General features: G+C 45.1%; 1 protein-coding gene across 1 annotated transcript in view; it reads left to right on the top strand.

Moving 5' to 3' along the window:
* The window catches only part of LOC110367755 (NACHT, LRR and PYD domains-containing protein 12-like), an 80,013-nt gene that overhangs the window by 48,216 nt on the left and 15,995 nt on the right, over nt 1-15,802 (top strand). The gene's annotated exons all lie outside the window — the stretch shown is intronic.

Raw genomic sequence — 15,802 nt, 5'->3', positions numbered from 1 at the left:
TCTGCAGCCGAGGATCAGAATGCCAAGGCTCCCGCCCTCTACTGCCACCCATTGCACAACGCACCCGACCCCTTTGGCCCCTCCCGTAGTTGGTGAGCCCATCGGAAGGGGGACCCATGTCATCTCTTTGGGCTAAGCGCGGCCGGGCTCCATGGGCAAAAGCCCGGCCACCAGATGCTCGCCAACGTGCCCCACCTCCAGGCCTTGCTCCAGAGTGGGGCCCCGGTGACCCACTAAGGCTGTGCTGCAGGACTGTTGGGAACATCATAAATCTGATTGTAATAGCTCTGTATGGATTGGGGACATAAAAGCTCCAGATTTAGGTGTGACTCAGTTCCAGTATAGTTTTACGGTTCCACAGTCACCAATTCCATCATGGTTATTTATCACACCAGAAGTTGATTGGGTAAAGCAATTGGGGAATCTCTTAAAAAGGGAAATACTCCTGAATGGCTAATAGTTAGTAATTATTTTTGGAAGATTTAAACATAGTATAAGTATGTATACAGATAGATCTAAAGATTTCAAATAATGGCAGAACAGGAGCAGCTGTGAATATCCAACACCATAGAGTCATGATTAAAGGGGAAGTCCGGTCAACAAGGAAAAATCAGTGGATAATAAGCTATACCTAAAACTAATATGACCGTGGTGATTTAATGAATTCAGCGTTAATCAATAAGAAATCAAAAGCATAAAATTTCGTCTCAAACACTGTGTATGGGGGCACACACCGCCGGCCGTCCGGCGGGCTTCGCGCACCGCCGGCCGTCCGGCGGGGTTCACGCACCGCCGGCCAGCCGCCACCTCAGATGCTGTCACGCATTTTCCCCGCCCGTCCACCGGGCGATTCACACGAACGCGTTCGGCAGCGCTCCCCTATGACTCACAAAAAATCTGGTGCAGACCGGTCGATGCAGCGAGGAGATACAGGCGTTGGATAATGATAATGCATTTGGCCACCAGACCGGACTAAATTGTTTGGCGTGCCGGACAGTTTATACCGATTCCTGGATGGTGATTACAAACAGAAAAAATGGCCGATGACGCTTGGCCCATTTTCCAGTCTTTCTAAGCCCTCGACACTCAAGCCATCGTTTGAGCTGAACGTTGGTATGTTGTTCCACAGTTCTACCAGTAAACTGGGCGCCTGGACATCCTCTTGCGATAGTTTAACAGCTGAAAAGTCGGTCATATCCTTGTATCTGTTGCACGTGTAATGGCTGGTTGCTACGTGCGCTCTCAACCTGTTGTCCTACCTTAGCGGCAAAAGGCGTTGCTCATGAGATGGTGACGTCACGTGCACGGTACGCCAATCACTAGGAACTGTTGTACACAGCTGCGATCAACAGCATTTATTTCGGATTTCCAGAGGACTTCACCATTGAAATTTGCGAGAGCATTTGTTAAAGCAACAATGCTCACGTGCATGGCAGTTGGATGTAACAATATATCAGGTAATCCACCGGGTTTTTTGTTGGAATACCTACTTGAAGAGGGAGGATTTGCCATCGTGCTTCTGGCCAGAGAGAAACAACGTCATATGGAGCCAACATTTAGAAGAAGAAGGTCTTCAAGATGACATTAGAGCGAGACTTTTCAGTAGGTTTTTTTTTTTTTTATAATGTAGAATTTGCCGAAACATTTGTTTACCCGACCAGAGGAGCGGAGGGATACGACACGCTTGGAAAGAATGCTCAGTGTTGCAAAGCCCACTTATTTTATGTGACTTTGGTCTTATTTTTTCTAAAGTCGCTTGTAAATTTCATGAGTTGCGGGTTGCAGGTTTTTTTGGGCTTGTTTCTGAAAGTGTAGTCGATTGTTTGGGGTCTAAACTAAGTGACGCCGAAATATCCCTCCTGACAGGAGCAGAGAGTAAACTCAGAAGGAGCCACTCTGCCCGTATTTTCTGCAGTTTACGGTTGCAATAACTGATGATAACTGCTGAAAGTAGATTAGGCGGTGCAGGTCACCATTTTGAGCAGAGATTGATTCTAAAGATGAGTTTTATACTCATAACATTGCAGAACACAACCCATAAACCATACTTTAATGCTTATCTGTTGTCTTTTTATCTCTCTAAAATGTAAAATTAGTATTCATTTAAATTTAAATGCTTAATACCATGTCTATCTTTGTTTAAGAGGTTAAAAAAATATTTTGGCATGAAAACGGGTATTTATTTACAAGGGGACAGATATGGCATTGGGACTTGCTCTACAGCCGATACCGCACCGTTGCGTCACAAACTGGGAGGTGGCAGTACTGTTCTTCACCAAGATGGCTGCCCCCATAAAAAGACCTTCAAATGAAAATTACTCTTAATTAAAAAAGCTTATCATTTATTGAACAGTATGTAATGATTTTATAATTAAAGTACTTTTAGCAGTTTGAATTCAGATTTTGACTGGACTTCTCCTTTAAAGGAGAACCACAGATCATCTAGCAGTTTTTACAGTTTAATTAATTGCCATTGTGTTGGCTTTAGAATGGTTGCTTGATGATAATATTAGAGAAAAAAGTAAATGTATAATTGCATCAGATAGTCAAGCTGCATTAGTAAGTATAAAATCTAGCAAATCTTGTATATTAGATTTATTATTAGGTATATATCACTTATTAGTTCAGCTACTTAATAATTCAATTAAATTTAATTTTTGTTTATGTAGCGCCAATTCATGAAACATGTCATCTCAAGGCACTTTACAAATTCAAGTTCAATCATATTATACAGATTGGTCAAAAATGTCCTATTTAAGGGAACCAGTTGATTGCATCAAAGTCACGACAAGCAGCATTCACTCCTGGAGAAGCGTAGAGCCACAGGGAGAGTCGTCTGCATTGTCCATGGCTTTGCAGCAATCCCTCATACTGAGCATGCATGAAGTTAATGCCATCCAGATTAAGTGATTGATTAAGATTTTTTTTTTGAGGACTCTGGTTCAAAGATTACAACTTCTGTCTTGTCAGAATTTAAATGCAGAGAATTTAAAGTCATCCAGCTATTGATGTCATCAAGACATGACGGCAGTCGAAGTAATTGATTGGATTCATCAGGATTTATGGATAAATATAGCTGAGTGTCATCAGCATAACAGTGGAAATTAATCCTATGCTGTCTGATAATTTTGCCAATCGGAAGCATATATATATAGTAAAGAGAATTGGTCCAAGGACTGAACCCTGTGGTACTCCACAAGTGACCCTAGAGTTTGAGGAAGATTTATTATTAACATGAACAAACTGGAATCTGTCCGACAGATAAGATTTAAACCAGCCTAATGCTTTCCCCTTAATCCCTACAGTATGCTCAAGTCTTTGTAGGAGAATATTGTGATCAACTGTGTCAAATGCAGCACTGAGATCTAACAGGACAAATACAGACACAAGTCCATTATCTGAGACCATGAGAATATCAATATATCAGTGCTATGATGAGCTCTGAAGCCTGACTGAAACTCCTCAGGTAGGTCATTACTTTGTAAATGTTCACATAGTTGATAAACAACTGCTTTCTCAGTCAGATTGTGGTTTATTGGGGATCATTGAAAATAAATAATTAATTCTAGGTAAGACCATCATTTTAATTTAAGATACCACACCCATAAGTAAAATTGGAAGAGATTTCCATCTTTCAAGGTCCTCTTCTATCTTTTTTAATAGCGGGTTGTGGTTCAATTTTGGTAAATCCGCTAGTTTAGACAACACAGTAATACCCAAATATTTAATATATCCTGATTGCAGTTGTAAATCTAGGGGGTTCTGAAAAGAGCAATTAATTGGCAGTACCGTAGATTTAGACACATTTATAGAGTAATCTGAGACTTTTGAGAAAGATTCTAGTAATCTAATTACTTGAGAGAGGGAAGTGTTTGAGAGGTGGAGATAGAGTAATACGTCATCAGCATAAAGACTAATTTTATGTTCTATATTAATGCATTGTATACCTTTAACAACACTACTTTTTCTAATTGTTGCTGCTAGTGGTTCGAATAAAAAAATAGCAAAAAGTGAGGGGGAAAGCGGGCATCCTTGCCTAGTGCCCCTCTGGAGACAAAAGGTTGAAGATGTTTGATTATTTGTCCTGACACAGGCTGTTGGAAAGCTGTATACATTTTTTAACCAATTTATTAAAAAAATTGCCAAAACAATTTTATGTAGAATAGCAAATAAAAAACTCCAGTTTACTCTATCAAATGTTTTTTCTGCATCTAGAGACAATATATTGGTTTTAATATTTTTACTGTAGTAATAATCAATTAAATTAAGTAATCTGAGTGTGTTTGTGGATGAGTGCCTTCCTCTGATGAAACCAGTGTGATCTGGATGGATTATGAGAGGAGCTACTTTGTCTAATTGGTTTGCAAAAGCTTTACAGATTATCTTAATATCCACATTAATTAAGGATATGGGACAATAACTGGTGGGAAACATAGGATCTTTGCCAGGCTTAAGCAGAAGACTGATGGTAGCAGAATTCATTTTAGCTGGAAATCTGCCTTTTCCTGAATTTCCTGCAACATTCTGTGGAACGTTGGAGCTAGAATATTCCAGAACTCTTTATAAAACTCAGTAGGGAATCCATCTGGACCTGTAGCCTTTTTATTGGGCATTCAATTAAGAGCTTCCTGAATTTCTCCTGTTGTCAGCGGTGAATCCAGGAACTTAATTTAGGAAGTGTTATTTTATCCAGAAATTGCTTGATGTCATTATCTGATGGATTTATCTGTGATGTGTACAACGATTTGTAGGAATCTCAAAAGGTGTTTTTTATACATACAGGGTCACATAATGTATTACCAGTTGAGTCTGCAACTGCAAATATGGTCGTTTTTTCTTTGTTTGTTTTTAGCCGATTAGCTAAGAATCAATCAATCAATCAATCAATCAATCAAATTTTATTGTCAATTACAATTTGCATTGCAATCGAAAAATCAGTTCGAGTACAACAGTCCATCACATACACTTAAACAAACAAACATTTCGGGGGAACGATTGACTGAGGACTTGCGTTGCCAAGGAACGCAGCCAGTCGGCCGCTGCTATCAGCGCAGCTGTTAGGCGCATTCCTCCAAACTGCCCCGGACCCTGTCTACACGGAGCCCACGAGGCGCTGCCCTTGAAGTCTGTTGAAGGAAGATTAAGAACATGGGGGTAGTGGAGGGAGAAAAAGACAAGAATTTATCATAATGTAAAAAACGTTACAGTATGAGAAATCCTACGTAAAAAAACTCATTGCATAAAGGCACAAATATACGAGACACATAATAGCAGAAGGAGAACATTTGAGATTGGTTGTGTGTAAGTCCATGAGATAAATGTGAGTCAGTGGTGTGTGCATGTTGTGTGGAAATCTGTATGTCCATGAAGGCCGTCCCTCCGGCAGGCAAGTGTCCTTGATGGAAAGTCTATCACTTCACAGCCAGCTGGACGCCTCCACAGGTGTCTTGCAGGGGAGGGGGGAGTAAGCAGGGGGCGGGGGAGTAGTTCTGTGCGATTTCGCCATAACAACGCAGGGGAGAATTTAGATTAGAGGGAGTCTGATTTAAATACACAATTTGTTTTGAGAACAAGCTGAGACACTTTTCCTTCAGCTTTAAAAGTGTTTTCGTCACTGGCTCCAGGGTCCAATTTTCCAAATTAGAGGGCTCTTTTTCGTGTCTTCACATCCAGATGTTATTCCATCTCGCCTCTTCCAACAACCGCAGTTAGCTTCTCCAGCCTGATGTTCTGTTCATTCATCGCCTTTGTGATCGCGTCGTACCCCGCTGGCAGTCTAATAAAGGCCGAATTTGCCACCAGCAGTCGCTGAAGTTGCTGATACATCAGAAATCCCCCACATCCAATAAGGAGGAATCCGAGAATCAAATCCAAATATATACACGTCTTCGGCGTCCACCACGGAAATCATTGAGAGGCACACCTATTCCACTGATCCACGGAGTATCCTGCAAAAAAGGTTCCATCGGGACAGGAATGCTCCCCATTCCTTTGCTTTCCAGTTGAAAAAATTTGATCAATGGCATTTAAAGACCAGCTGACGAGATCCATAATTTCCTTAGCTTCTGTTTCCGAGCTTTTCGGTTGCTGTGAAGAAATTGCTCAAAGACACAAAACGAAGCAAATACCAGGAGAGACGGGGGCAGGGCAAGCAGATAAGGAGCTTTGCAGAGAGCTGAAAACACGACCGACCTCGAACACAGTCAGAACAGAACAGAAGCTTCCTGACTTATTACCATGTTTACAATTTTCTATTTGAAATCTTTACGGATTATACCCAACTTTCCCTCTTCTTAAGAAGTTTCTAGTAACTTAAATTTTTCTTCTAATTCCTGAATCTTTTTGTTTTCTATCTTCTTTTTGTGAGATGAGAATGAAATTATTTTATCTCTCATCACTGCTTTCCCTGCTTCCCAAAGTATAGATGCTGATGTCCCTGGCAAATCATTGTATTCCAATTATGAAGCCCACTCTTCTTTGAAAATTTTAATAAATTATTCAGCTTTAAGCAGTGATGTATTAAATCTCCAGCTCTTCTTTTGTGGGGTTATTTTTTTATTAATTAGGGTTAAAGTAACAAGAGCATGATCACTGACAGCAATAGGATGAATTACAGCCTCTGAAATGTCCGACAGCAGTGAGCTGCTGATTAAGAAATAGACCAAACGAGAGTAAGAGTGGTGGACATTTGAAAAAAAAGTATATTCCTTACTATTAGGATGACGAGATCGCCATGCATCGCAAAGACCAAAATCACTCAACTATTGTTTGACTACATTTACTGACTGCCAACTGCGCTGAGCCCCTGTTGTATTCAGCCTGTCTATTTCCTCATTTAGACCAAAGTTGAAGTCACCCCCAATAATTAGAGAGCAATCCCCGTGTTTTGAAAGTGCATGGAAGAGTTTGTGGAAGAATGAGGGGTCATCAACATTTGGACCATATACACTAACAATACATAACTTCTGGTTATGAATAGATATTTTAATTATTATGAATCTACCTTCAGGATCTCTAGTTTTGTCTAATATTGTAAAACTAACGTTTTTGTGGATTAAAATTGCTACTCCTCTCTGTCTAGAGTTATAGCAGGCAGCAAACACATCAGGGAACTCAGGTGAGTTAAGATCACTTACAGTTGTAGCTGATTTATGGGTTTCTTGCAATAAGACAACATCTGCCTTTATTCTAGTAAGCTGGTTAAAGATCTTTGACTTTTTCTCTCTGGTGCCAGCTCCATGCACATTCCATGTCACAAACTTTACATTCATCATAGGTGTGAGTGAGAAGCTGAAAAGTGCATGTCCCTGGAGAAAAAGTTATACATAGACCCAGGTAGCATCATCTGACGTGCTTGTGATTGTCTGGTCAACAGAAAAGAAGCAGAGGAATAATATAAAGGAAGGCAGAGAATTAAGATAAGATAGTCTTTATTGATCCCACATTGGAGAAATTCAGTTGTCACATCAGCTCAATAGTCAGTCAATAGTCAGGAGAAGGTGCCAAAAGTAGGAAAGGGTGCATCAGTTATATACAGTGTATCTTCCTATATCCACCTTATTTTCGAATGCGGAAGTAACTAAGGGTCCAACTTCCGTTTCTGTGTGCGGCACTTCCGTTTCAGCGCTTCCCTCGGCCAAATAACATTAGCTTGACTGAAATGATAGACAGTCGTGGCAATATTGTCAAAAACTGCAGCGATCGAAGTGGCAGGTCAGTGCCACAGCCTCAAACTATTAATGACTGAGAGGATGACACAAAGAAGTGGCCTCATATAACGAACAAGGACATTTTAACCTGTTTGTGTCATCACTTGGTGCGGACGGCTCTGCAGTGCGACTTTACCGAAGCGAACCTCCACAGTGGAAAAGTTGGATCAATGTTAATTAATATCAACAAGGATGACCTGGTATCCATGGAGGCTGATGTCCGTTCAGGTCAAAGCAAGAACAACGTTCACTCTGCTGGATCCTGATGGCATTAACCGGCTCTACCAAGACGACTGGAGCGCTCTGGTGCTGCGGCTCCAGGGGAAGCCTTCAGTCATGCAGCGGCAATCTTATGGAAGGTAGGCTATGAATCATCTAATTAAAAACATCCTAGCTGTTGCCTCGTTGTGATTAGATTGCTGGTCAGTTAATTTTGTAATGATTGGGATTTAACTGATGTTATAAGTGGACATCTAAACATTCTGCCCACTTCATGTTTTGGCTTGAAATTTAAAATGTAAATAGATAGTTTAAGTTGTAAACTATCCATATTTTTATATACATATGACACCAAGGACTGTAATATAAAAAGTAACGGTTTCTTTAACTTTGTTAAAAGGTGCAGTTTGCTGTGGCCAAAGGTCTGACTGGATTGTTCTGCACAGATGAGCAGCGCCGTCCCCAAAAGGCTGAATGATGGATGTTTCCTGCTCCACAAAGAATTAAATGGCCTACAAATATACTATATATGTGAAATGTACATAAGATACAATTTAGTTCTTTACATGTGCTAAGTCAACATCCACTTGATCAAAATATGAATAAATGCAAATTACATAAGAAAGTGAAATGGATTGCAAAATTTAATAATACACATTTTAGTTAGACACAGTTTTTGTTTAAGTAAACATTTAAATAGTCTGGAAATAAGGATATACAATACTTAAAGTTATTAACAATGAAAAGTAACTCCAAAATGTAAAACCTCAAGGTGCTATATAATGAATATTTAAAAGCAGAAATCCAAAACACATTCTTGTGTATAATATTTCCTCTGGTTTACAGTAAAATATAAGTAATCAGGATCTTTTCAACATGTAAACTTCTCTGCTTCCTTATGTATGCTTTCTCCTGCATGCTCACAGGAGCTGCACAGATTCTAAAGATTTTGTCTATTTTATAAACCATGGTTACAGTCTGGGAGATTACTGTGATAACTCTGAGCCTCCTGATAACTCTTTACACATGTATGTGGACATTTGCAATCCTCCTTTGTTATGATATATTTTTCTGGGATGAACCCGGACACAGCACGCACACACAGAGTCAGTTCTTATGAGTGAGTTTTTATTGAATGGTGTGGAAGATGGAGGATGAGACCAGAGTCTTTCAACGGACGGAGGTGAAGGGTGTAGAAGCTGGCCGGCAGGAGGAGTGTGGAGAGACTGACCGGGAGGAACTCTGGAGCCGAGCACTGGAGAGCAGAACATCTGAGCCGGGTGCAGGAGAGCAGAGCATCAGAGCCGAGCAGTGGCGAGCGGAACGTCAGAGCCGAGTCGTGGAGAGCAGAACGTCAGAGCCGAGCCGTGGAGCGCAGAGCATCAGAGCCGAGCAGTGGCGAGCAGAGCATCAGAGCCGAGCAGAGGCGAGCAGAACGTCAGAGCCGAGCAGTGGCGAGCAGAGCATCAGAGCCGAGCAGTGGCGAGCAGAGCGTCAGAGCCGAGCAGTGGCGAGCAGAGCGTCAGAGCCGAGCAGTGGCGAGCAGAACGTCAGAGCCGAGCAGTGGCGAGCAGAGCATCAGAGCCGAGCAGAGGCGAGCAGAGCATCAAAGCCGAGCAGTGGAGAACAGAACGTCTGAGCCGTGCAGTGGAGGGCTGAACGTCTGAGCCGAGCAGTGGAGGGCTGAACGTCTGAGCCGAGCGGTGGAGGTCTGAACGTCTGAGCCGAGCAGTGGAGAGCTGAACGTCTGAGCCGAGCGGTGGAGAGCTGAACGTCTGAGCCGAATACTGGAGAAAACAAACTGTCGGAAAGTCTTTGGGCTGACTGTAACAAGACCAGGTGAAAGGAGTCTTCAGGCTGACGGTAACAAACGGAGCTGACAAGAATACTGGCAGGGACTGAGCGGGAGTGAACGCTATGGACCGGCGACGGGAACAGAAAGAGGTGAGTCTTAAAAAGCGGTGGAAACAGGTGGAAGCAGTTGTGGGTTAATTGCAGCCTGCCAGGTGAAACCGATCAGGCTGCGCAGGAACGAGAGAGAGGGAGAGAGGTTCAGCATGCAGCCAATAAGCTGCATCCTGACAGTACCCCCCCCAAGGCCGGACACCGGACGGCCCAGAATCCCCACGCCGGGCGGGTGGAGGGGGCCCAGGAAGGCGGGCAAGAGTCGAAACTGAACACTGAGGGACCAAAGAGTCAGCAAACACGAGGAACCAAAAGGGGCCAGAGAACACGGGGAACCAAAGAACTAGAGAACACTGGGGAACCAAGGCACTAGAGAACAGCGGGGAATCAAGGAGCCAAAGAACACGGGGGAACCAAGGAGCTAGAGAACACGGGGAACCAAGGAGCTAGTGAACACCGATGTGCCAAAGCACAACCAGGGGGCGGCACATCAGGGAAAGGCACGAACGCCCGACTGCACCGGGGGATAAAGCGAGCGCTTGACAGCGCCGGGGACAAGAGCGAGCGCAACACAGCGACAAAGGGAAGGAACGGGTGCAACACAGCGCCAAAGGGAAGGAACGGGCGCAACACAGCGCCAAAGGGAAGGAACGGGCGCAACACAACGCCAAAAAGGGAAGGATCGGGCGTATGGAAACGCCAAGGGCAAGGAACGGGCGTGTGGAAACGCCAAGGAGAAACAACGCCGAAGCGTGAGAGGAGCGCTGGGGCCCAAGGGGCGAGATCGCCGGGGCGTGAGGGAACCGCCGGGGCGTAAGGGAGAAGTTCGCCAGGGCGTGAGGGAAACGCCGAGGCGAAACGGACGCATGACAGCGCCAAGGGGAAAATATAGGCGTACGAAAACGGCAAGAGGGAAAGAACGGACGTACTTAACGCCAAAGGGAAAGAACGGGCGTACTTCACGCCAAGGGGAAGGAACGGGCGTACTTCACGCCAAAGGGAAGGAACGGGCGTACTTAACGCCAAAGGGAAGGAACGGGCGTACTTAACGCCAAGGGGAAGGAACGGGCGTACTTAACGCCAAGGGGAAGGAACGGGCGTACTTAACGCCAAGGGGAAGGAACGGGCGTACTTAACGCCAAGGGGAAGGAACGGGCGTACTTAACGCCTAAGGGAAGGAACGGGCGTACTTAACGCCAGAGGGAAGGACAAGCGTACGACAACGCCAGAGGGAAGAACAAGCGTACGACAACGCCAGAGGGAAGAACAAGCGTACGACAACGCCAGAGGGAAGAACAGGCGTACGAAAACACCAAGGCTCAACAACTCCTGCTGGAACACGACTGGTGTACAGAAACGCCAGGGGAAAACCCGCCGGGGCGTGAGGGAAACGCCAGGGCTTGGGGAAGAGAACGCCGGGGCGTGGGGAGAACGCCGGGGCGCAAGGAAGAAGAATGCCGGGGCGCAAAGGGAACGCCGGGGCACAAGGGAAACAGGAATATCTAAAACACCAGGGAACAAGAACGGAGGGCATACTAACATGCCGAGGAACCGAGAAAAGAGGGCGTCCTAACACGCCGGGGAACCACGAATCAGAGGGCGTCCTAACACGCCGGGAAACCGAGAATCAGAGGGCGTCCTAACACGCTGGGGAACCGAGAATCAGAGGGCGTCCTAACATGCCGGGGAACCGAGAATCAGAGGGCGTCCTAACACGCCGGGGAACCAAGATAAACGTAAACACCAGGAACAAGAGGGTAAGCTAAGCAGCAAGAGGCCATGCGCGCCAGAGGGCACAGACAGCGACTAAAGCACCGGAAGGCTCTGGCGGCGACCTGCGTGCGCTGAGCAGCGACAGGTTGGCGCACCAGAGGGCTCAGCCGGCGACATAGGAGCGCCGGAGGGCTCTGGCGGCGACCTGCATGCGCCTAAACGGGGGAACAACACAGAGACACTAGGGTAAGACAGGGAACTAAACTAACCTAAACAGGGCAAAACATACAACGAAAACAGGAGAAGGGTGTAGGGACCTAGAAAGCGCAGGGACCTTAGAGAGCGCAGGGACCTTTAAGAGCGCTGGACTCCATCCAACGCAGGAACCCATACAGCGCAGGAACCCAGATGGCGCAGGAACCCAGACACCTAAATACTAAAGGGGGAAAAATAAAGACAAACAAAACTAAAATAAAGAAAAAACAAATACAGAACAAGACTAGAACTACAGGGCTAGGACAGAAACTACAGAGGCTAGACTGGAATTACAGGGGCTAGACTGAAACTACAGGAGCTAGACAGGGACTACAGGGTCAAGACAGGGACTACAGAGCTAACGAAACTACAGGGCTGACGAAACTACAGGGTCTCAAACTGAAAAATCAAAACAAGACTGGTAAACTAGGAAAGGAACCAAAAGCTAAAGCAAAACTATGAAACGAAACAGAGCAGGGAGATGAGGGCAAGTACGACTAAACTAATGAAAAACTAGATAACTAGAGCTAGAAATCTGTACAGAAGCAAGCAAGAAGTCTAAAATAAAAAACTGGAACTCAAAAACAAAACTCAGAAGACTAAGGCGAACCTAGAACACTAAATCAGGGCTATGGCTAAAACAAGAAGACGGAGAACAAAACCCGAACTAGCTGACTAAGAAAACCAAAAACTAGACTACTAAAGAAAAACCCGAACGACTAGAATAAACCTGGGACACAAAAACCCGGACAAAAACAACAAAATAAAACACAATACTCAAAAGCAACATAAATCTCAAAAAATCCTAAGTAAAGCAAAAACTAAGGTTGAGCCAAAACAAAGAACAGAAGGCGGAAATAATTCTTCTAAAACAATAAAAAATATACAAAAAGACTAGAAACTAAAGCAGATCTAGAACACAACAAAACCTGAATAACTTTAAGAAATCTAAGAAACGTTAAGTAATTAAAAAATAACTCAAAAACCAGGACCCAAAAATAACTTTAAACAAAACAGAAACCAGGACGTGCTGGACAGCAAAGTCTTTGTATGCTGGGCAGCGGCAAAAGTCAACGCTGGGCAGCGACGACGAGGAGCGCCGTCTTTAACGGCTGCGCAGCGTAGGAGGCGGAACTTGCGAAAGACGAACCAGGAAACAGAGTCAGAAGCGGGGCGTTGCGGATGCGACCCCGGCAGACGAACCAGAAGCGTGACGTCGCAATCCAGCGACCATGGCGAAACAGAGGCAAGGCGTCGCCGCACGGCGACCCAGGCGAGGCGAGACGGAAGCGTGGCGCCGCAACTCAGCGACCCAGGCAAGATGAATCCAGAAGCGTGGCGTCGCAACTTTGTGACCCAGGCGAGACGAACCGGAGGCGAGGCAGATCCTACCAGCTTCTACACCAGGCTCTGTGCGTGCTCGGGTTCATCCCTTGGCCGGTCCATAATGTTATGATATATTTTTCTGGGATGAACCCGGACACAGCACGCACACACAGAGTCAGTTCTTATGAGTGAGTTTTATTGAATAGTGTGGAAGATGGAGGATGAGACCAGAGTCTTTCAACGGACGGAGGTGAAGGGTGTAGAAGCTGGCCGGCAGGAGGAGTGTGGAGAGACTGACCGGGAGGAACTCTGGAGCTGAGCACTGGAGAGCAGAACATCTGAGCCGGGTGCAGGAGAGCAGAGCATCAGAGCCGAGCAGTGGCGAGCGGAACGTCAGAGCCGAGTCGTGGAGAGCAGAACGTCAGAGCCGAGCCGTGGAGCGCAGAGCATCAGAGCCGAGCAGTGGCGAGCAGAGCATTAGAGCCGAGCAGAGGCGAGCAGAACGTCAGAGCCGAGCAGTGGCGAGCAGAGCATCAGAGCCGAGCAGTGGCGAGCAGAACGTCAGAGCCGAGCAGTGGCGAGCAGAGCATCAGAGCCGAGCAGTGGTGAGCAGAACGTCAGAGCCGAGCAGTGGCGAGCAGAACGTCAGAGCCGAGCAGTGGCGAGCAGAGCATCAGAGCCGAGCAGAGGCGAGCAGAGCATCAGAGCCGAGCAGTGGAGAACAGAACGTCTGAGCCGTGCAGTGGAGGGCTGAACGTCTGAGCCGTGCAGTGGAGGGCTGAACGTCTGAGCCGTGCAGTGGAGGGCTGAACGTCTGAGCCGAGCAGTGGAGGGCTGAACGTCTGAGCCGAGCGGTGGAGGTCTGCACGTCTGAGCCGAGCGGTGGAGAGCTGAACGTCTGAGCCGAGCGGTGGAGAGCTGAACGTCTGAGCCGAATACTGGAGAAAACAAACTGTCGGAAAGTCTTTGGGCTGACTGTAACAAGACCAGGTGAAAGGAGTCTTCAGGCTGACGGTAACAAACGGAGCTGACAAGAATACTGGCAGGGACTGAGCGGGAGTGAACGCTATGGACCGGCGACGGGAACAGAAAGAGGTGAGTCTTAAAAAGCGGTGGAAACAGGTGGAAGCAGTTGTGGGTTAATTGCAGCCTGCCAGGTGAAACCGATCAGGCTGCGCAGGAACGAGAGAGAGGGAGAGAGGTTCAGCCAATGCAGCCAATAAGCTGCATCCTGACATCCTTGTAGCAGTTACATCCTCATCAGAGGACTGCTCTCCTTGATGAGTGAATGCTGGTAGAACAAGGTTTAATCTCTTCTCAAAACAGCAGATCTCCGATGGTAAAGCCTCTGTTTGCCGTCACTTCATCGCCAGGACGAAGATACTCCAGGAAGCCAGTGTTTTGCCAGCCACATGCATTCTTCTTTTTCTCCTAGGTGTGATCATGAGTGCCTGTAGTGTCAGCATCTTTATTCATAGGTGACTCTGATTATGGAGCGGTCCGGTCAGCCTCTGCATCACAGCGGCTGTCATCTGTCAAACACAAGCCTGCACAAGACCACAATCAGTTTAGCAGACAGCATAAAACATGTCAAGACTATTTAAAACTATGTAAACACCAAGCTAATAACACCTGTATCATTACACATTCAAATATTCATATCACACATTCCTTCCAGTTTTTACAAACACCTGGAGTTATTACCTGGGACGTCATTTGTAAGGTTATACAGTTAAATTCTAACTGCAATATTATATATATATATATATATATATATATATATATATATATATATATACACACACACACACACACACACACACACATATATATATATATATATATATATATATATATATATATACACACACACACACACACACACACACACATATATATATATATATATATATATATATATATATATATATATATATATGTACATGTACTGACTTATATTCACTTGCTGATAGCAGCAGAAGTTCTTCCGGATCATAGCACAGGTTATAGCACGGTGTATTAAATAGATTATTGCACATTAGTTATTGCCCATAAGTTATAACAGTTGTGGTTACAGTTATTGATAGCAGCAGAAGTCACTTCTTTCAGGATTATTGCACGGGTTATCGCACAGTAAATTAGATAGATTATTGCATGTTGGTTATTGCGCATTAGTTATTACAGTTCTGGTTACAGTTACAGTGCAGCATTGTATAATCAGAAAGAAAGTCCAATGAGTGAGAAAAGGTGAAAGAAGAACCATATTTAGTCCAAAGCTCTGAGCTGCCCTCAGGTCTTTACGAAGGCTGTTCCACAGCTGAGGGCCGCAGGTAGAGAAAGTCTCCTCATGGTAGGTTTTAGTTCTCACAATGAGCCACCAGACACACAGAGACCCACTGAGAACAACTGAGCCAGGATGATGGAGAACATGTGAGCCCAGCAGCAGAACATGGGACCAATGTTCAGTGATCAGGGACTGAAGGAGCAGAACTTTAACCAGACGCCATGTTTCCTTAGAGAAAAGCCTCCATGCAGGCTGCTGCTTTAGCTTGAAGATGAATCCAGAACAATGTGAGCTGAAACTCTGTTAAATGATCCATGTTTAGAACATTGTGGCTCTGAGAACCACTGTTCTAGCAGAACCCTGAGCCAGACTAGAAGACAGCAGCATTTTA

This window comes from Fundulus heteroclitus, unplaced genomic scaffold (genome assembly GCF_011125445.2).
Source record: "Fundulus heteroclitus isolate FHET01 unplaced genomic scaffold, MU-UCD_Fhet_4.1 scaffold_41, whole genome shotgun sequence".
NCBI lineage: Eukaryota > Metazoa > Chordata > Actinopteri > Cyprinodontiformes > Fundulidae > Fundulus > Fundulus heteroclitus.
The sequence above is the reverse complement of the archived record's forward strand: the minus strand, read 5'-3'. Positions and strand labels throughout refer to the sequence as shown.